Here is a 22736-nt window from a genome sequence, read left to right as displayed (position 1 = left end):
ATGCAATAAATACCAGGCAGGCCATTTACTAAAAGTTACTTAGTGATCACCACTATCATCTCAAGTGATTTTTCACTTTTGGGGTAATATTTGTATGTTGGTATTACATTACAAAAGCCATTGTAGTGATTTCTGCAATAACAGGTTGTTGGTTATTTTTTAAATCATAAAAATAAGGCAAGTTCATATCCTACCACCGATAGGTGTTAATACTACTATATTTTATTTCCTACACTAAACCAAGCACTATCCACTTTACCTATAAGTAATATTGGCTTTATACCAAGAAAATTCATTAAAAATACCTGGCACATATGTGGCTATGTTCCCTGCCACAGAAGACAGTGTCTTTATTTTGACCTTTCTATTACAACAGATATACCTCGCCTGAAACAACTGGCAAGCATTACTCACCAAGATGTAGCATGAATGAGAATTGGTCCATCTAAGATATAATTTTGGAATCTTCCACAGTGATGATATAGTGGGAGATGAAGACTCACTTCTTGCAAATATCAGTGATTGTACAACAACAGCCTGACAAAATTTACACTAACCACACTGTATGGACCCAAGGATGGGTCAGGGGTAAAATGCCTTCCTTTCAAGGCTGAGCGGCCAGGAGTTCCGTGCCCAGATCCAGCTCACTTACCCAAGTGACTCAGGCAGCTCTGCTGTTTGGGTTCCTGTGTGCCACAGAAATGTCTGCCCTCTTTGGTGTGACACAACCAAGAGGGTGAACGCCACAATCAAGTCAGTACGATTTCCAGTCATTGCAACAATAACAAATGGAAAAAAAACAAGGGGGGAAAGGGAAATTTTAAAAAGTTAAAAAATTTCACTGTGTTTTTAAAAAGCTGTTGATAACTTCCAATCATTCAATGCTCCAACTTCAAATTCACTGCCAGAGTCACCATCTCTCCACTAATGCCCCAAAATTCCCTCCCTCTCAGGAGGGGAACAGTACCAACAGGTTCTTATTTTGCTTCAAATAGCTTAAAACAACATAAAAACTGTATCCTTATGAAATGTACACATATATTTAATATGTTTTAGTACTATACTTTATGTATATCAATACTAGGTAAATGGGTCTGGAGCGATAGCACAGAGGGTAGGGCATTTGCCTTGCATGCAGCCGACCCGGGTTTGATTCCTCCGTCCCTCTTGAAGAGTCTGGCAAGCTACCGAGAATATCCTGCCCGCATGGCAGAGCCTGACAAGCTACCCATGGTGTATTAGATATGCCAAAAACAGTAACAATAAGTCTCACAATGGAGACGTTACTGGTGCCCACTGAAGCAAATCGATGAGCAACAGGATGACAACGATACAGTGCTTTTTAGCATAAAAAATATCTTTTGTAGTATAACTCTCATTCTCAATTCAGAAGGGGAAAATATCAAATTGTTCTAAAATAACAGGAATATGGATCAGCAGAGAGAGCCAAATGACAAAAAGTAAACACATGTTTCTTCGGCTCTGCAATATTGTCTCAGTACTAAACAGACTTACCATTTCATGCATTGCCATGTGAGTGGGTTACTGTCAACCTTACAAATGCTTTGAAGAGAACACACCATGGTGGCAGAGAATGGAAATTAAAACTTAGCCCAACTGTGGCTTAGTTGTGTGCGTCATTCATCTTCCTGAACAATATTTTTCAATCAGATAGCTGCTTTTCATAAATAAAATACAGTTTGTGAAACAGTGATAGCAAAAATGGAAACTTGAGCCAGACAAGAGAGAAAAAAGAGAATTCTATTTCAAGATCACCCTGATAGACACAACTAGAGATATATAAAGAGATATATAAAGAGCATCCTCATTCTTGATCTTATACAATTATTTCATGCAGTTTAACTGCACATTGTTGTTCAGTTATTGACACAAACAACAGAGGGAGTTCCGTGTGTTCATTGCAGAGATCACACAGGTTTCTGGTGACACACAACCTCTTTGAGACTCTGAGTCTACAAGGAGAATGAGAGCTGGCAGGAAAGGTGCAATTTCCATAAGAACAAAGGTCTTTTAACTCTTATTTTTATCACTATTCAGGATAGTGAGAAACATGAATATGGAGGTGGAGAAAACAAAACAACTTGAAGAAATCTGAATGAAAGCTTGGCTAGTTATTTTTCTCACAAAGTCTTAATATTCTGAACTGCACATATGAAGATATTGTCCTGAAAGTGGACAACATGAATTTATCACTTCTAGAAATTGAAATGATGGCATTTGCTGCCAATGGTATAATTCAAGATTATGAGCAAGTATTAGTATACTGGGGAAAAATATATATAGGTTACTATGTACCAAACAGCTTTCTATTAAAGACTTTTCTGGGAATATGAGTGGAAACATGAAGGAAAAGCTTTCTGATATTTATAAGGACATGTGTCAACACTTGAATAATATGGATAATACAGTGAAACAATAATTTTCAAATGACAAATATGTGGTGTCAAGTTATCTTATACTTGGGTGAAAGATACATATAAAAAGGAAAGACATGCCAATGGATATAATGTAACCAAAGAAATAAAATTTATTTGAAGTGTAATGAATTAACTTCACTGGGTGAAGATGGGCACAGGCAGAGAAGAGTAATTCCCATCCTAATTCTTCAGAGATTCCTACAAAGATTCACCCATAGCAAAGCAGAAACACCACAAAAGTCAATGGAAAGGCCCACTAAGCTCAGCAAGTGAAATCAATAACAAAGAAGGCTCAACCAGCAGCTCCAACCAGCTCAGTAACTCCACAATAACTTTAGTGACACCATGGTGATGATGTCTAATGAGCTCAAAAAAAATAATGACACAGGTAGTCAGCAGTACATAAACGTATGAGAGCTGAAATGAAAAAATAAAAAAAAAACCTACAAGTAGAAACAAAGAGTATGGTAGGTAATATTTAAGAAAAACAAACAAAAAAGCAATAGAAGCTCTGAGGAGCAGAATAATAATAGCTAAGGAAAAGATCAAGATGCTCCAAGATGACATGGAAGAAATCACTAGGAAACAACAGAGAATGGAAAAAGTTTGAAAGAAATAAACAGAACACTAGAGAAGTATGGGATGAGTTCAAGAGGAACAATGTAAGAATCATCAGTCTCTGGAGAGTGGAAAGGCAAATTTGATGAAGAAGCCATAAAGAAAGGGATAAGAATTTTACATAATTGAGGAATTTAGTCACCGAGACCCAGGAGATCTGAAGGGTCCCAGCAAAAACAGACTCAAATAAGAAGATTTCAAGACACACTGTGGTTGGAATGACAAAATCCAAAGATGGAGAATACTGAAAACAGTAAGATCAAAATAACAATTTAAATACAAAGGAAAACTGAATATTCATAGCAGATCTATCAAATGAGACTCTATGAGCCAGAAGAGAATGAAGAGATACAGCATAAAAAACTCAGTGAAATGAACACTTCATCAAGAATATATTTATAGGGGCTGGAGTGATCGCACAGTGGGGAGGGCGTTTGCCTTGCACTCGGCCAACCCCAGTTCGATTCCCAGCAGCCCATACGGTCCTCCGAGCTCTGTCAGTAGTGATTCTTGAGTGCAGAGCCTGGAGTAACTCCTGTGCACCGCCGGATGTGACCCAAAAATGAATAATTAAAAAAAAATTTTAAAGAATACATTTATAGATGTACTAGGGAGCTAGCACAGCAGGTAGGGTGCTTGCCTTGCATGTGACTGACCTGAGTTTGATCCCTGGCACCCTAATCACTGCCAGGAATAAACCCTGAGCACTCTATCCATCTCGATTGTTATTAAAAATTGAAGGAATGATACAGAGATTCTGGGACAAGCAACGGTTTAGGGAATTCATAGCTTGAAAACCAGTCTTGCAAGAAACATTAAAGGAACTTCGTTAAAAGGCAGGAGAAACTCTTCAGCAGTCAGCACTGAGTATGATGTGCACTCACGGTGCTTAGGGTTGTCTCTTCTAAATTAAGAAAGGTTTTTTATTTCCATACTTCTAAGGGATTGTGTATATTAACAATAACAAATTAACATGTCATTTATATTGTTATATATCTTATCAGGTGTTTTTTACAGCCATAATGATTTTTATCGCAACCCTTTGTTATTGCAGACAGGTAAACCTTATCTCTAACATTTTCTAACAGAAATTAATACTCCCTTTCTTAGGAAACAACATGCTTCTACACTTCTCTAGGCTTATTCATATATTTCCCTTAAATTTTCCTTAACCCTCTTTATTCTTACTAAACTTTACATTTTAGGATTTATCTATTTCACGTAAATCTTAAAAATGTACAGCAAGAATTACTCATAACATTAATTTTATGAATGTATATGCCTATAAAAAGATACTTTAAAATTTAGATTATCAGTTTATATTTGATTTACAATTTTTAGGTTAGCTCTATTCACCTATATGGGTAGATGACACCACCCCCCCCAAAAAAAGAAAAAGAGATCTATTCCAAATACAAGATAATAAAAGAAACATAATAAGAAAACAAGTGATGACAGTCATTAGAATTGAAATTTTGTCTATAGAACTGAATTTACATGGGATTAGGGGTGGGAGGGAGCCTGGAATTCTGGTGGGAGAAAGTGTGCTCTCTGGAAATGGGTGTGGTATTGGAATGATGTATCCATGAAATGCATGATTAAGTATTATAAATTCCAGTATGCCAATAAAAATGGTTTAAAACTAAAAAAAAATTAATTGACAAAATTAACTCAGGCTTATCAAAAACAGACATTATTACTAGTGATCAGTACACTAAACTGATTTTGATCAATTTTATGACATTTGAATGAGAATCATAAAGTAAATAATTACTATCCAATATGCCCTCTATCTGTGTGGCTCAATTTTTTATATTTTATCTGGTACTGAAGATATTTTTTCTAAATTAAACATTAATGAAAGTTTGATAAATATTTTAATTCAGGAAAATAAGTATCTCTCTTTTCTTATAGCTACTTACATATATTAAAATTCAGACTCACAATTCAGTTTACCATTACTCAATTCTGAAAGTACAAGTGAGCAAACTGTATCCTTTAAATGACAGGTGCATGTCTATATATTATTTATCTTCTAATTAGAGTAGAGAAAATATCCTTTGAGTTCTTGAGTTAATTACAGGGAAGGAGTTGAGTTTCATGCAGTTAAGTTTTCAGCATTAATTTTTTATTTTAATCAAGTCGGTCCTTCTGCCTTTCTAGATTCTGATCTTAAAAGGTGAAAAAAATTGTAATTACTAGTAGGCAGTGGTGGTGTTCAAAATACAGGTAAGACAAATAAAGCAATTGAATTAGATCTAGGGGCTGAGCCAACAATATAGAAGATGTTTGCTCAACATAAGATAAAACTTTCCCCTTCATGAATAAACACAACTCTTAAAATCAATGAGACAGAAAAAACGGGTGATTTATAAAATTGGCAAAATACTGAAAATGTAATCTCTAATTATATTTCTGTTTACATGGAAGTAAAAACAAACTGGCAAGTGCTCCCAATATATCACTGAGTAACCTACATCTCGATCCCTTTTCTCTTTTGATGTTTTGTTGTTGGTTTTTGTGATGCCAGGTATAAAACCCAGTAAGCATGCACTCTACCACTAAGCCATGTGCCCAGTCCTCTTCTGTTGCATTTCTGAAGTGCTCCCTTTTATTTACTCCAGAACTAAATGAATTTCTGAGTTCACTAATGCCTATAATATTAACCCATCAAAATTTACTTTGTTATAGTTTGCTTCATACTCTCTTTGCATTGCACTTAATACTTGTCCAAACCTGACTCTTCAGGCATATATAATATCCATTACAGAACTTGCCTGTGCAAACAAGTGAAAAACAAGGGTTTTGTTGTTGTCAGAATTGACAATGCAGAAAAAAAGACTATAAACTTGAAACAAGCCAGAAACACAGGAGACATCAGCCTCTGGGCTAAGGTATTCAAATAACTTCATGACTTCAGTCTACCCACAAAACCAAAGTCTATGACTCAGACAACATGCACGAGAAAAACAGTCACCAACAATGCCATTTTACTTGTTTCAACACAATGTTAAAAATTGAGTTGACAAGATATATTATTCTGTCACTATTAGAAATTTCTATCAAGAAAATTCATATATATAATTATATGTATAATTATATATAATGAGCACTGTCATCCCGTTGTTCATCAATTTGCTTAAGCAGGCACCAATAATGTCTCCATTGTGAGACTTGTTTTTGGCATACGGAATACATCCCAGGGAGCTTGCCAGGCTCTGCTGTGCTGGTGAGATACTTTTGGTAGCTTGCTGGACTCTCTGAGAGGGACAAAGGAATTAAACCTGGGTCGGCCATGTGCAAGGCATACGCCCTACCTGCTGTGCTATTGCTCCAGTCCAATTATACATATAATTTTTCTTTGCTTTGGGGCCACTCCAGCAGTGCTCAGTGCTTACTCCTGGCTCTGCTCAGGGATCACTCCTGAAGGGACCTGGGGGACCATATGCTGAGCCTGGATCAAATCCTTGCAAGGCAAGTGTCTTACCTGCTGTACTATTGCTTTGGCCCAGAAAACTCACATTAAACTAAGATTAACCTTTCTTTAATAGAAGCACAATTGAGTTAATTAATAATAGTATTTTTTATTCTTGCTTAAAATTTCTAAAATACTCTAATTAAAGGGCTTTTATCTCTATAAATTAATTTCTTCTTTTCTTTTTTGGATTTTGGTCACATCCAAGAGTGCTCAGGGTTTACACCTGGCAGTGATGAGGGTGCCAGGGATCAAACTCAGGTCAGTTACATGCAAGGTAAGCACCCTACCTGCTGTGCTAGCTCCCCAGTACATCTATAAATGTATTTTCAACTCCACAGAGATATCTCAGTTTGGAGTGTTTCAATATAACCAATGACCAATCCCATAAGTATGTCTTGTAACTAGATTGGAGCGATAGCACAGTGGGTAGGGTGTTTGCCTTGACCGTGGCCAACCCGAGTTCGATTCCTCAGTCCCTCTTGGAGAGCCCAGTAAGCTACCGAGAGTATCTCGCACGCACCACAGAGCCTGGCAAGCTACCTGTGGCGTATTCCATATGCCAAAAACAAGTAACAAGTCTCACAATGGAGGGGTTACTAGTGCCCACTCCAGCAAATTGATGAGCAACAGGATGACAGTGACACAGTGATGTTTTATAACACAAACTAAAATCCATAAATTTACCTTCTAATTATGAAATATATATACTAATATAATTGTCCCTTTTCTGACACCACACACTAAATATATAAATAATGTATCTTTTACCTAACCATATTATATCAGGATTAGAATATACTGAGTTAGTATTTCAGAGATAATAACTGAATCGTATATAGAAACTGAAACACCAAACTCTTTGATAATGGGACTAATGGCAATTTTGTCCTAGGAAAACCTAAGGAAATCCAAGGAGAGGAAAACTATATTTAGTTCATAGGTAGTGATATAAAAGTTATCAAAATATAGGGAAACTGGCATCTGAAATAAGCTCAACAGTAATTAGATGAAAGAGGTCAGCTGTTACATGGATTTCCTTAGTTTAGAATTATACTTAATTAAACGACACTACTTTAATAAGTACTATAGAAATTAATACACTTAATGCTGGAACAATATAGTTACCAGTATATTCTTCTTATTAATTATGCAAAATAATTCATTCATCCAGTTTCTGTGCCAGGCCATGTTCCAGATGCTAGCGATTTAGGACTGAATAAAACAAATAGAAAATACTGCTCCCACAGAACTTATTTTCTGGTGAAGAGACTGCCAATAAACCAAGTAAATTCACATATACAGCATGATATAAGATGAAATATATTAAGAGAAAAATTCTGCAGGAGAAGGGAGAAAATGTCAGGAGACATTTCTTCTCTGATGCAGAGAAGGTATTCCCAGTAGCTGAGGTTTCATCTGGAGTGGTGACTTTTGAGTAAAAGGTGAAGGAAATTACTCTGTCATTATGACTTTCAATTTTGTCTCTAGCCTACAGCAGCACTTTTCAGTTGCTACCTTCATTCATATGTAAATGAAGCCAGCCAGAGGGTGGTGAAGATGAATAATCAGTGCAGGATTTTTAGCTTTTGACTGATAGAATTGCACAGCTTCCCAGATCTATCATTTTGTCAACATAAAAGTTACATTCTTACAAGTAATTCTTACTAACTGCATTAATGACTTTCCTGAAATTGTGGTGACAAGATGGCAGTAGTAAGGGTAGTAACTGAGATCCAGGCATTTTTGAGATAGGATTTTTTTTCTGGCAAGTTGAAAACTGAAAGGGGGGAAACACTGCAGTTAAAATTATTGTTTTCTGCATGGACTTGCTTCCTTTTTGAAAATGGCACGTCAACTGAAAATATAGTGTGATTTTCAATTGTATTTCACTGCTCAATAAATTGGCTTTGATGACCACTGTACCAGGGTTTATGGAACTCAAGCTATACAGAGGCAAGAACTTTAAAAGTAAAACATCACAGAAATGAAAGTGTTTGATTTGATTTCTTAGATGACCCCAATTGCAACACCTTATAAAACTGATGGCAACCATAAAGTGAAAGACATGAGTGCGACAGAGATTATATACTGTTAAAATAATCAGGATTCTGGCACTACTTTTACTTGAGGACACCATATGACTAAAACATCATTTTCACTATGCTTAAGCAATGTATAGAGTTATACTGACTTTTAAAAAAAAATCGTCTGTTCTTATGCCCACATTTCTCTTGCACAGTTACTTATGTTGACTCAACGTTTCTTACTACAACTTCTCAGAATAACGCAAGAGAATATAACTTCATATAGTGACTGTTAATCCTGAGTGATATGCAAGGTGAATCTTTGTTAATCAAATGATTTGATTCATGAGGTAGAGATCAGAATCTTTTTTTTTTCTCATTAAAAATTCCTAGGATCAACTCCATCCTTATTTAAGCAGAACCTCTGGGTCTTTGTGCCCAGATGCAGGTACCGTTAATGAGCTCCCAGGGGACTGTGAAGAGAACCAGAGCAGAGAACCGCTGTATCAGAAAAGCTCCTGACACCCACGACACTTACAGCAAGCACATATGTCAAGTGTGGAAATTAACAGAGAAGCAGTTTGTCACCACCAAATACAGCTGTGCTGCAAGGTCCTCTGCCTCCCTGAAGAAGAGTACTCAGGTCCTAAGTGATGACACTTCCTGTGACTTAACAAGTGGAGGAGGCGAAAGTGAAAGCTGGAAGGTTGAGTCTACTGTTTATTTTTAAAAAGACTCTGTAGAAGAGCAGCTACACAGTGTAAGTACCTGAGACAAGACTGGAGTATCTAATAGTGCCAGGAATACTAGGCTTATTCTACCCAGTATAGAGACTTATCTATGTATCTGTGTATTTATTTATCTGCTGGTTGCCTGGATTTAAAACTCCTTCCCCTTTCTTCCTTAGTGACTGAAGTCCATTATATATATATATACATATATATTATATATAATATATAATACACATATATATTATATATACATATATATACACACACGTATACACACACATATATACACACACACCACACACACATAGGGGGAGAGAGAGAGAGAGAGAGAGAGAGAGAGAGAGAGAGAGCGCACATTATTGCCTGAAAAAAGTAAGACATTTCTCAGTCTCAGTCTCATAGCTAGGCAGGGCTTGGTGTTGCAGCTGAGTCGTGGGAATGGGAAGAATCGATGGGCTGGGCCTAAGAGCTACTTCGTAAGATATGACTCATCTAAAAAGCAACTAAATGTACCTGTTTCCTTCTTCTTCATCGGGAAAGGGGGGCAGGGGCACTCATTCATTATATTCATTAATGAGGTGGCTACCACTCTAGGGTCATTTTGCATCAAGAGATAATCTTGCTGATGAAAACCAAGTCTTGGTGGTGGGGAAGCAGCAAGGCAATTTGCATGTTTAGTGACATTGCAGCATTATCCTATCAAGCCCCAACCTCCTGCCTCCAGATATACTGTACACAAGAAACAAACTTCTGTCTTTGTCACTATTATTTTTATGTTTTGCTAAAGGTTCCAAGTTTAATCCTAATGAGTTTAATAGAAAATTATTAGGGACATATAAGATCAGGGAGAGAGTTGATTGACAAAAGTACCCATCGTCTCTGACTTGCTAGTTCATTGTTCCTGTTTCTGATATCTTTATAAAGCATGTTGCGTAGTACTGTTTTAAATTTAAAAAATAATAAATAAAATTTTAATAGCATTTCAGCTTCATGTACTAAAGAAAATAAAATAATCCATCTAAACTCTTTCTATTGGAGACAACCTGGTGTAGTTTATTGATGTTAAATTTGACAAAGGATTAGAGCCGCAAAGGGAGGGCTTAAGATGGGTGGGAGGGCGGGTGAGATAGTACAGCACGCAGGGCACTTGCCTTGCATGCGGCCAATCAGGGTTCAATTCCTGGCATTCCACTGTGTTCCCTAAGCCCACCAGGAGTGATTCCTGAGTTCAGCCAGGAACAAAAGAGTGTAGAAGAACTAGAGCACCTAGGAGGAGTCATGGGCATATGCTGCCTGACTGTCCATGGGAAAAGGAGAGATAAAGAGAAATGAAGATTCCCCCCAGTCTCCAGTTTGTTTGGCCAGGGCAGATGATGATATCCACAAACTAGACAGGGGGTGGTTAAAAGCAGAATAAAGGAAAATGGAAATAATGTGTTTGGTTTTAACCTTGAAGAGCTTTCCAGATATCTGTGGTATATAAAAGAAAGTCAGACAGCAGAATGAGAATCCGTGTCCACAGACTGCTTTCAGAAACAGCTGACTACCCCACATTAATTTTTCATCAAAGCCCAGGCAGCATATTAGAATTTCAAGGCAATTTATACAACCCCGGGCTCAACCTAATTTTTCAGATGAGCCTTTTAACATCTATCTCTTTTGCCCATAAGGTCCCACCAGACACCAACTTTATGCTCAAGTTGCATGTAGCTGTTTTCCCAAATAAACTTCATAAAATTGTGAATCTTTCTTTCACAGCACTATGCACTTTGAAGTGATGGTCTTATCTGCCTACCTCCCACCTGTCCAGAACTATTTGGAAGCCTAGTCTACTACCTTGAATACACCATGCCAATGCAGAGCAAGTACTCTGATACTTGTTAAACTCACAGAAGCTTATACTCCAAGCCTCTGTGTTGGGCTGACTCTGTTTACCTTATCTGGCATACAGAGTGAATCAATAATGATCCTGAATTTTCGGGGATACCTAAATAATTGTGGAGGCTTTTATCTGTGGAGACCAAATTAGGAGAGGATGAGAGACGGGGAATGTCTCAGCAAGAGAGCAAATGAAGGGGAGTTTTCTACAAAGAAAAAGAAACAAGTAAGACTCAAGCCTCTGATATTTTTGTATCATACCAAAATAGACACTGAGAACACAGAACTCCCAGCAACTGTTGGGTGAAGGCAGGTAGAGGGGAGAGAGCGTAGGGGTGTGCTCAAGCTAGGATTGGGCTGGACAAGGAAAAGCGCCCCAAGAAACCTCTGTAGGCCACCAGAATCTAAGATCCACCTATAACATGGCCCTCAGCAGACCTGAGATGCTCTCAGCTACTTGTTTATCCTCAGCTGTGCTTCAGAACTTGACAAAGTGCATGGCCAGACGAGGCTGGAGGTTTCCCTACTTAAAGACTATAAATGCCAAAAGACAGCGTGGGCTATGCTCACTTGCCAAACAGAAAATCCCAATCCAGAAATAGATTGCTTAGCTTCTTCAGTTTATAATAAAAGATGAAATAAAATAACAGCATGCTATGATGTAGCCAAAAGAAAAGACTTTTTTCCTTACACATAAGAAATCATGCCAACCTTCTGGGTCTTATTTTTGCTTATAATTTATTATTATTGAATGTGTGCAACTTTACAAGTTGACTCCTTTAAAAAATTTTTTTTTTGGTGGGTGGTTCACACCTGGTGGTTCTTAGGAACTGCTCCTGGGGAGTCAAAGTACTATGGACAATGTGCTGTCTTGGACTGAACGGACTCCTACTTGCAAATTATGCTATGTCTAATATTATAAAGACCAATATGAGAACTGATTTGAGTAGCTGTAAAATGGTGGATTCACACTACATGCATGTCTTTTATACATATTATTAGGTTAGGATTTAGGAAATGCTTTAAGAGATGAGTAGAAAAAGGAAATCCAGTGACACTCATTCCTTACTCAAATTTAAATAGCTTCAAAGTGTTAGTTCTCAAGGAAGGCTCATTAAAAAGACATAGATGAAATATTAAGTAATTCAAGCAATGACCCTCCTTGACAGGTTCTCAAAGGAAACAAAACCTTGTGATGGTGGATATATGTCACATAAAAACGTATAAACAGATTTTTGCATAAAACCTGTAGTATTTTATTCATAATTTTCACTGTGGGGAAGCAGTCAAAGATCATTAAGTGAAAAGATGAATAGTAGCATTTCTATATAGTGGATTATTCAGTGGTAAAATGAAATGAGCTATGCTATCATGGCACAAAAAGACGTGGGGGAAACTTAAGCACATATTGCTAAGTGGAAGAAGCCAATCTGAAAAGGTTACATACTGTATGCTTCCATGCAGACGACACCCTGGAAAAAGCAAAAACTACAGACAAAAGTAAAATCAGTGGTTGCCAGAAGTTGAGGGGGAGCAAGATGAACAGGCAGAGCACAGAGGATTTTGAAGAAATAAAATTCTAGTATGAAATTATGATGATAGATGTGTGTCATCATATACTTGCCAAACTCACAGATGCACAACAGTAAGAGTGAATCCTGGGGTAAGTGATGGATTTAATTAACATTCGTTCATCAACAGTAATAAAAAACACATTGATGCCCATTGTTAATGCAGGAAAAACTGAAAGGAGGAGAACATATGGGAACGAACTCATACTCTGTTCCCAGTTTTTCTCTAAAGCTGTAACTCTTCAAAAATACAGTCTGTAAATTTTTACGAAAGAATACTGCCTTATTGAATCACTGTGAGATAGACCTTTACAGAACTGTTCATGATTAGGTTTCAATCATACAGTGTTCAAACACCCGTGTACATTTCCCAGCACCAATGTCCTTAGCTTCTGCCTCCCCCAGCTCCTCCCCCTCCCCCACATCAGCCTGCTTTTATGACAGTCTCTCTCTCTCTCTCTTTCTTTCTCTCTCTCTCTTTCTCTCTCTCTCTCTCTCCTCCACCCCCGTTTTGGTTTGCAGTTTGCAATACAGATACCAAAAAGTTAGCATGTATATCCCTTTACCGACTTTCTACACTCAGTTCTTGTCCAGCGTTATTAATTCATTTCCAATTGTTATTGTCACACTGGGTCCCTTCTCTATTTTATCTACCCTCCACCCCCCACACACATGTGGTCATGTGGTAGATTCCAACCTTTAACCAGTGCTTCTGGCCCATATTTTCCTTGCCCTTAGATATTAGTCTAATAAAAAAAAATACAATACTGCCTTAAAATCTCCAAGGCATTTAATAACTAGCTCACAGCAGTAGCGTGGAAAATAATATAATAACTCAGAATACAACTTCTTCAGGAAGTAACTAAACCCCTTTCTGACTTCAATGAGAAATTCTGAGCTGCTGGCATATGCGTCACTGCTGCAGGCTCATGACACAAGAGCGTGACCGGGCTTGACAGAGCTCATATTCTACTGTGCAGAGACAGATAAAACCTATACCAGCAGAGAAAGGAAATAATTAAGCAAGTAAGAAGGTGATGCTACAGAAAAAAAATGGGAAAGGAGAGTGAACGAGGGTGTCAAGTTATTAGGGAGGGGGGCAGGGAGTGTCATCCCCTTATGTACTACAGGGAACATTACAGCGGCACCATCTGCAATAAAATGCACAGCAGGAGCAGCCCAGCAAGGCAATCCAGTTCTGCCAGAAACTCATAGAAAGTGTTCACTCAGTAAAGAAGGTCTGAGTTCAATTACTGCTCAGAAAGAACTAGCTTAAACAGAAGTAAATGTTTTGATTACTTTTATTATTTGTATTATTTTTATGAGTTTTTTCTTGGATTGCTAGAGTTATAGGAAGTATAAAATATCTTAAATAAGAGATTCGTACATTTCAGGAGAAATAAGCACTTCAAATATTTGTGGTTATTTGCTAGTAAAAAAAAAAATCTGTTCACTAACTTTTCTACTCAGCCAGAAATGATCCAGTAAGCATCATACACAATCACACAGACAGATCTGAGACATAATATAGGCAATAATATTTGCAGTATGGTAGAACGGAAAAACTAAAACCAATAGGCATTCAAAAAAGGTCGGCCTTAGGTCTGGAAACGGGTGATCCCATCTTGGTAGCCAGGTTCCTCAAAGTCATCAGGAGCCTGGGTTTCTCTTAGCTCACAGCTCTACCACTCCTCTGTGTGGAAATGACCAGCGCTGAAGGGCCATAAAAGTTCCCAGGACATCCTGTCCTGGTGGTGGGCAGCAGGAAGAGATAAGAAAGTTTCCTTATGCTACATCCCCCATTTCCTTTGACAGGACTTCCCAGGAGGCATTGTCTATCCCAAGTCTTGGGCAAGTTACCAAAATGTGGGTCTGGATCTTGGCTATATGAGAGGCAGGGGTTGTGCCATTGGCACTACTGTGTCCAGATGAGAAAACAGAGGGAGCGGACAGACAGAGTAAACTCAACACGCTGAGCACTGGATCTGCAAGCAGGGGGCCAGGTTCAAGCCCCAAGTGCAACTAGGTGCTTGAACCCTGACACCTCCCGGTGTGGCCCCAACACGGAAACAAAGGAAAAAAAGGAAAAGAAAATGCGCTGTGAGAAGTAAGACTGATGTTAGAGAGGAGTGAAACACAGTGGCCATTTCACTTCCGGCATCAGCAGAAGAGAGCGCCCACAGTCTGGCTTAAAGGGAAGGGGGTCCCATTCTGCAAAGTGTGTTTGGTTGCAAAGGAGCAATGGGGACTTCTGTGGCAGTTACCTGTGATTAAAAAGCAGCAGTTCTTGTGTTTGTTTTTCATAAAGCGACCCACACTTTATCAAAGACAAAATGATTCAATTTCAATAAATTTTACCACTAAAGGTTTCAAGGATTTTAGAAATTTACTTTGCATATAAAATTATATGAACTATTAAGTAAACTTTGGTAAATTCATGCAAGATATGGTTTCTGATGCAATGATTGGCTATTCGATATTTTTAAATATTATTTAAAGGTATAGTGAATGATTTGCTTTATGATATGTGAAAAGGCATGGTAAAAATATCATATGAACTATACAACCTAGGTGTCAATGACACTACAGCTATCAATATAAGTTAATTTTACAGTTTCTAAACTTCTTGCTCACAGTTTCAGCTCTCTACAGAAATTACACATTGGGAGTGGAGAACAGAGAGATAGGGAGCGTGCTTTGCACGCTGCTAATTCGGGGTTCCATTCCTGTCACCATATACGGTTCCCCAAGCCTGCTGGGAGTGATCCCTGAGTACAGTACCAGGAGTAAATTCTGAGCACTGCCAGCTGTGGCCCAAACAACAACAAAACAACAACAACAACAACAACAAAAACCTACATTTAGAATTATAATTTCTTTTTTGATTCTGCATTTCAATAACAGATCTAAACTAAGATACTACTTTTGAATTTCCCTTATTTCCTGCATTATTTTGAAACAGTCCCTAATAATACAGACCAAATATTATGAATCCCCACAAAACTAATAATGCATTTGAAAAAGAACTAGCAGTGTTAATAAAGCAAGTGTTTTGAATGGTGGTATAGAAGCTCTGTAACAAGTCATCAGTTCAAAAGCATCAAGTTTTTAAAGAAAGAAAAACACAAAGTGCTAAACTAATAGTAAATAATTTCAACTCTCACAGGATTAAATTAAGTAGATCCTTCTAAGAAACGAAAATCCTAATTTCCCATTCTCATCCAATTCCAGGCTTTCATTTACCACTGAAATTTATTTTTAATTTGAGATAAAATTTATTTCTTGTTCTGATTTACTGAAACTTAAAATATTCCAAATAACTCAGGAAAATCTAAGCCGTGATAATATAACATTGGTAATGTGGTCCACTCCTTTGAGAGGTATCAAGTTTTAAGAGACCACAGAGCTGTATGCATGTATGTATAAAACTATGCCATGGAAATGACTTCTACTTCTTATAGTTAGGAATGTAAGTATAGAAGAAAAAAAAACACCTCTGTAGTGCTCAGATAACAATATGATTATATCCCAACATGACTGCAGAGGTGTTAAGGTTAAGTGTGAATATTACTTTGAGGTCTTTGAGGTCTCAAGTCATCTGCTGAATCAATATCATTACAAGTTTATATCAAAATCAGCATATCATTCATGTATCTGAAGGAAATACCATTGGTATATCTGCGTGTATTGGAGAAAGATATAAACAAGGGGAAAGTTGACTGAAACACAACAATAGTTGCCATAACGCTGATGTTGGTAATACAGAAACATACAGTCTTTGTGCTCAATGTCTTCATGGGGGCTGCTTCTGTAATTTCATATGAGTCTCACTCATAAACAGCTTCAGCTTCCTAATCCAAAGGCTGGGCACCCTGGCTGTTTCAGACAGAAGACCTTGATGGGCGAGCCCATTCTGCCTACTGGAAAGTTTTGGGTTTAATTCCCAGACTCATTTATCACTTTTTTAGATTCACCTCTCTACAGGACAATGTTCAATCTCCATCCTATGGTTATTTAGCATCATTATGAGTCTATAACATCTTTGGCAGAAGGTACTGAAGATGTAGCGCGTTTCTACCCTGAGGTAGTCAGAGTTGGAAGGTGTGAATGTCTTGACTTCAAAATGAACATTTAAGTTTGGTAAGAAAAGGAAAATTCTGAGTAGCAAAAAATAAAATAAATATTATAGGAAGACTACTCAATGGTATAGCGCTTAGGATCTCAGCTGAAAAAAATTACTGAGGACTAATTTATTATAAACAGTGCTTTCCTAATGATTTCATTGTCACTGTCACTGTCATCCCATTGCTCATCGATTTGCTCGAGCGGGCACCAGTAACATCTCCATCTTGAGACTTGTTGTTACTGTTTTTGGCATATCGAATATGCCATCGGTAGTTTGCCAGTCTCTGCCGTGCAGGTGAGATACTGTCGGTAACTTGCTGGGCTCTCCGAGAGGGACAGAGGATGGTTTTGCTAAAGAACAAAATACTTAAAACAAAGAGCAGGGCTGAGTGACAAGGTAGGTACCTGCTTACATACGCCTGAACCAGGCTCTATTCCCAACACCTCATGGTTGTCTGAGAACCATTAGGGGCCCTGGAGGCCCCAAAGTACCAGCAGATGTGGTTCTGGAGGCCATATGCATCACTACGATGACCCAGGAATTCCCAGAACCACAGAGTCCAAGCAGTACTGCATCCTCAGGTCCTTGAACCACGGGCCCAATTGGCCGAGAATCACTGGTTGGGCCCAACATCTAATACTTACTGCTCGGAAAGAACCTTTACTCCTACAAAAATTAAGTAATATATCCTTAAGCTAATAAGTCTGCATCAATCTTTTGGTAAAAGTGGCAGTGAACTATCCTTTGGTTCTAGCAATCACTATATCACTGTCACCCTGTTGTTCATCGATTTGCTCGAGAGGGCACAGTAATGTCTCCATTTGTCCTAGCCCTGAGATTTTAGCTGCCTCTCTTTACTCATCCTTCCCAATGGTGCCGCATTGGAGGCTCTTTCAGGGCTAGGGGAATGAGATCTATCATTGTTACTGTTTTTGGCATACTGAACATGCCACGGGAGCTTGCCAGGCTCTGCTGTGCAGGCAGGATACTCTTGGTAGCTTGACAAGTTCTCCGAGAGGGAGAACTAGACTACAAGAGGCGCTTCCGGAAGCTTTGTTTTATAGTCTCTGGATCTTCCCGTTGATGGGATTACGCAGTGCCAGGGGCAGTTTGTGGGTATGACTGCCTAGCTACTGGAAAATGGGGGATCTGGGTGGAAAAGGCCCCAGCTTGATCCCAGCAGGCTTGGAGATCTCAGCCCCGGGTCCCACACACTGGGTCCTGTTCTAGCAATATGACCCAAAAAAAACAAAATAAGGGACTCAAATAATACACAAAAGTAACATTTTCCATCAAATAATGCTAACCAAGCATTCTCTGAAGCCACCAGTATCACTTCTCCAGGAGAAGCCAGCTACTAATGCTTCTATGCCTAGTTATTTTGTGTATTTTACTCTTCTTAGGGAGTCTAGTTTACAAAGAGGTTGGTGATACATTTTTTAAAAAATGTTTTAATTAAAAAAATTTTTTTAATTGAATCACTGTGAGATAGACCCTTACAAAGTTGGTCATGAGTAGATTTCAGTCATACAGTGTTCCAACATCCATCCCTCCACCAGTATACAATTGCCAGCACCAGTGTCCCCAGTTTCCCTCCCATTTCCCCCACCCCACCCCCTACCAGCAGCTCCAACCCAAACACACACCAGTGCTGGTGAATTCTTTTTTTTTAATTAATTAATTTATTTATTTATTTTTATAATTTAATAGTTTATTTTTAATGAGTCAACGTGAGGGTACAGTTACAGATTTATACATTTTTGTGCTCATGTTTCTCCCTTACAAAGTTTGATAACCCATCCCTTCACCAGTGCCCATTCTCCACCACCAGTAAACCCAACATCCCTCCCCCCCTCCCCAGTCCTGTCTCCCCCCACCCCCCACTGCCACTATGGCAGGGTATTCCCTTTTGTTCTCTCTTTCTGATTAGGTGTTGTGGTTTGCAATAAGGGTGTTGAGTGGCCATTGTGTTCAGTCTCTAGTCTATATTGGGCCCGCATCATCTTTTACCCACATGACCTCCAATCACATTTTACTTGGTGTTCCCTTCTCTAAGTTGCCCAGAATGAGAGACCAGTGCTGGTGAATTCTTAAGCTAAATGCCTCTGATATCTTTACATTGCCTGCCTTGGATGTTTTTAAAACAGATAAACAAAAAGATAGACTAATTTTAAATATAAGGAGTGAAAAATTTCTGAATCAAACTTGCTCTGGGGAAACAATAATCTGAGTTCATTTCATAGTGAATAACTAGAGGAAATACAAGCAGAAGATAAGATTTGGACAGTGTCTATCAAAACCTTAAATGGGCAGGGGGAGGTTTTGTCCATTGGAGATGGAAAATGTGTACTACTGTGCTCCTTCCCACTCACTGTCCATAACTTGCACATGGTGGCCTATCTATAAATGGTATATTCAGCACCAGAAAAATTATTTATAATTAACAGGCATCACAACTCTCTGATAGTCTTGCAGATAATTTTACATGCCTAATTGAAATGATTTCTTAATCTTTGATTCATTAAAATATATAATTAAATACATTAATGATAACAAGTTGAAATAAGAATTCTTCTGGCGTGTGTGTGATTGTGCCACAACTATGTTTGAGTTTAATTTTATTTCTCCTTCTCCCTTCTTTCTTTGAGTCACACCTGCATTCTTTCAAGACACATGTAATCCCCTAGAAGTGCTGATGCTAACAAAGCAGCCCCGACTGCTCTGACTGCACTGGCCCCGTCCCGGCTGCCACTTCAGACAGGAACGGCTTCCAGTTTACTGTCTGGATTGACATTCACCTTTGTTCTGTTACATTAAAATAAGGAAACATTTCTATGCTTAAATGTCAAATTTCAAGAGGACCAAAGCAATTACTATGGGACAGAGGTGGCCAATTTTGAAAAAAAAAAAAATAGGTCAAATATTTTCTTTGCAAGAACAAGTTTATATCTATTGTCATGTGTGTGTGTTTGTGTGTGTGTGTGTGTATATATGTGTGATTGGAAGTCCAAATACATGCAAGAATAATCCCAACCCTTGCCTATTTTTAAAAAGGCTGATATAAATTTCTTTTAAAACAATTCAATACCAAACTTAAGCAAAAAGTAAATAAGTTTTTTAAAATGTGTTAGCAAAAAAGTGAAATCCTTAAGAAAAATATATACCCAGAGATAACAGAATTGCTATTGTTTTTCTCACAGGGATATTACTCAAAAAAATTTCCTTCATAATTCCTACAACATATCAAAAATATCACATATAGTGGCCCAAAAGTACTATGAACAAAGCATGTTTTTTCTTACTATGTATACATTTTAAACTTTCAAGTTTGGAAGAATGTCTAAAAAACATTTAGATGTTTTTAACTGTATTCCAATCCCATTCATCAAAATAAAAAATAAAATGCTTCATTGTGATAAGAAATTACCACTTATAAATGAAACTATTGCTAGGGATCTTCCAGAAAGGAGCAAATACTGGAAATTAGATGAGGGAAACCTCATTGAATGATCACTCTCCAGATCTATGGAGGCAGCACAGGGTTTGGAGCCAGGCTTTGCTACGTTTGATCCAAGACCAGAGGGCACTCAGTGCTGGGATGAAACAGAGTCCTGCCCTTGCAAAACCTGGCCCCTGGGCTAGTGACTGGCTTTGGGCACTACTCCTCCAGTACCACGGGGTGTGGCCATGGTGGTCCCCAGTGCCACAGAGTTTGAGCATTGAACCATCTGGCCCAGTTGGCTGCATAGAGTTGAGTATCACTGCAAGTAGTTCCTGGATCCCATGAGCCATGCCTGAAATCCCCCTGTCCCCATCTCCACCCCCACCTTTGCTCCTTAAAGAAAACTGGTCAGGCATGATGTGGTAACATAAAATTATGTGGGGCTTTTTGTTAGTTTTGGGGCGACACCCAGAAATGAACAGAGCTTACTCCTGGCTTTGCACTCAGGGATCGTTTCTGTCAGGGTTTACAGGATAAAATTGGTGCCAGGGATCAAATCAGTTTGGCATGCAAGAGAGTCCTTCCTGCCATACTGTGTCTGATTCCAAAGAATTTCCTTCCTTCCTTCCTTCCTTCCTTCCTTCCTTCCTTCCTTCCTTCCTTCCTTCCTTCCCCCTTCTTCTTTTCCTTTGCTTTTTTTTTTTTTAAGGTGAGGGTACAACTTGCAGTGCTCAGAGATTACGTCTAGCTCTGTGCTCAAGGATCACTCCAGATGGGCTTGAGGGATCAAAAGGATGCCAGAAATCAAACCCAGGTCATCTGATTGCGAGGCAAGTGCTCTCTTGTAGTACTCTTTCCACAGTCCCTGCTTGGTGGTTGAAAAATGACATCTTGACTTTCATAGTAACATGGATGGAATTGAGAGGACTGTTAGTGGAATAAGTTAGAAAATGAAAGAAAAATTACCATATGGTTTCACTCATATGTGGAATATTAACAAAGTAAGTGAACCAATAAAGCACAACAAAAATAATTCTTAGAGTCTAAGAAAAAATATTGTGGTTACAGGAAGGGAAAGCTGAGGAAGCGGATAAATGGAGAGATCAAATGATGAGAGTAGCACCAGAACCCTAGGGATAAATGTGGTGAGAGATATACTCATATTGAGATATGAAGTTGTGTTACAAAATTCATACAGCAGTGTAAAGCAATGGTAAATTTTAATTACACATTAAAAAACGTAACAAACAGTATGCAAAATCATGATTCCACTATTCCCCAAATGAATCTATATGCTGTTCATATGTATTCCTCACATACATAAGAAACACTTCTAGCTCTGAAGAGCAAAAACTGGTGAAGAAGTTGGTATGGGAGGGAGACATTTTCATTTTAATGCTCCTTTACATCATTTGAACATTTTTCCATGTGCATGCATAATTCGAGTGATTATTTTGAGGATAAGGTGAAATAAAAGGCAAAGCAAAATCATGGCAATGTTGGTAAAACCATAATGAACAAAAGGTGGCCTCTTTATGAGTGATCAACTCAAAAGGCAAATTTTACAAAGCCTAGGAAATAAAAGCAGAGTAATTTCCTCAATTTGTCTATTCTAAATTAAAATCTGAGAAAAGTGTCAATGAAACAGCACGGGGATTAAGCAGTTGCCTTGCACACAACTCACTCTGGTTCAATCTCCAGCACTGCAGATGGTCCCCTGAGTACCACTGAGAGTGGCATTTGAGTCAGAAGCAAGCCCCGAGCAGGACCCTGTGCAGTCTAAAACTAACTAAAGCAAATAAATTAAATATTAAAAATTAAAAAGGACTGAGAGAGTCTGTATAACAGAAAATTCTGATATTATTCCCATATTATCCACACAATGACAAATTTTATACTTCCAACTGAAGCTGAAGGCAGCACACCGAACATAACTCATAAAAGCAATTCTGGATTCTTTTGCTTGTTTTGCTTTTGGTTTGGGGGCCACACCTGGCAGTGCCCAGGGCTTACTTCTGGCTCTATGCTCATGAATCACTCCTGGTAGCCTCGGGGACCCTATGGGGTGCCATGGATTGGATTAAACCTGGGTGAGTTGCATGCGTCCTACCAGCTGTCCTATATGGCCCAATTTCTAAAGGAGCTAGTACAATCTAAAGTCCTGGATCTCCCTGGTTAATTGCATGGCTCTGGGGTCAGACTATTCAACTGATTCCTACACTATAACTTTCTTAAAGAACTTGAGTCATTTACTGACCTTTTAGCCCCAGTTTTCTTGTCTATACCACTCAATTTTGAGAGAAGTAACAGAACACTTGTACCAATTAGAGCACAACAATGGGCAAAGAAACAGATATTCAATCCATGCTAGCTATTTCCACTATTACCCTTGAATTCCCCTCTCCACTCCAGTTCTTTGTTTTGTTTGTT

At 38.3% G+C, this 22736-nt stretch overlaps 1 protein-coding gene across 1 annotated transcript in view; it reads right to left on the bottom strand.

Annotated features, from left to right (window-relative positions):
* Positions 1-22736, bottom strand: part of CERS6 (ceramide synthase 6) — a 332575-nt gene that overhangs the window by 103891 nt on the left and 205948 nt on the right. The window lies entirely within an intron of this gene.

The sequence above is a fragment of the Sorex araneus genome, chromosome X (assembly GCF_027595985.1).
Source record: "Sorex araneus isolate mSorAra2 chromosome X, mSorAra2.pri, whole genome shotgun sequence".
NCBI classification, from domain to species: domain Eukaryota; kingdom Metazoa; phylum Chordata; class Mammalia; order Eulipotyphla; family Soricidae; genus Sorex; species Sorex araneus.
This window is presented reverse-complemented; position numbering and strand designations above follow the sequence as displayed.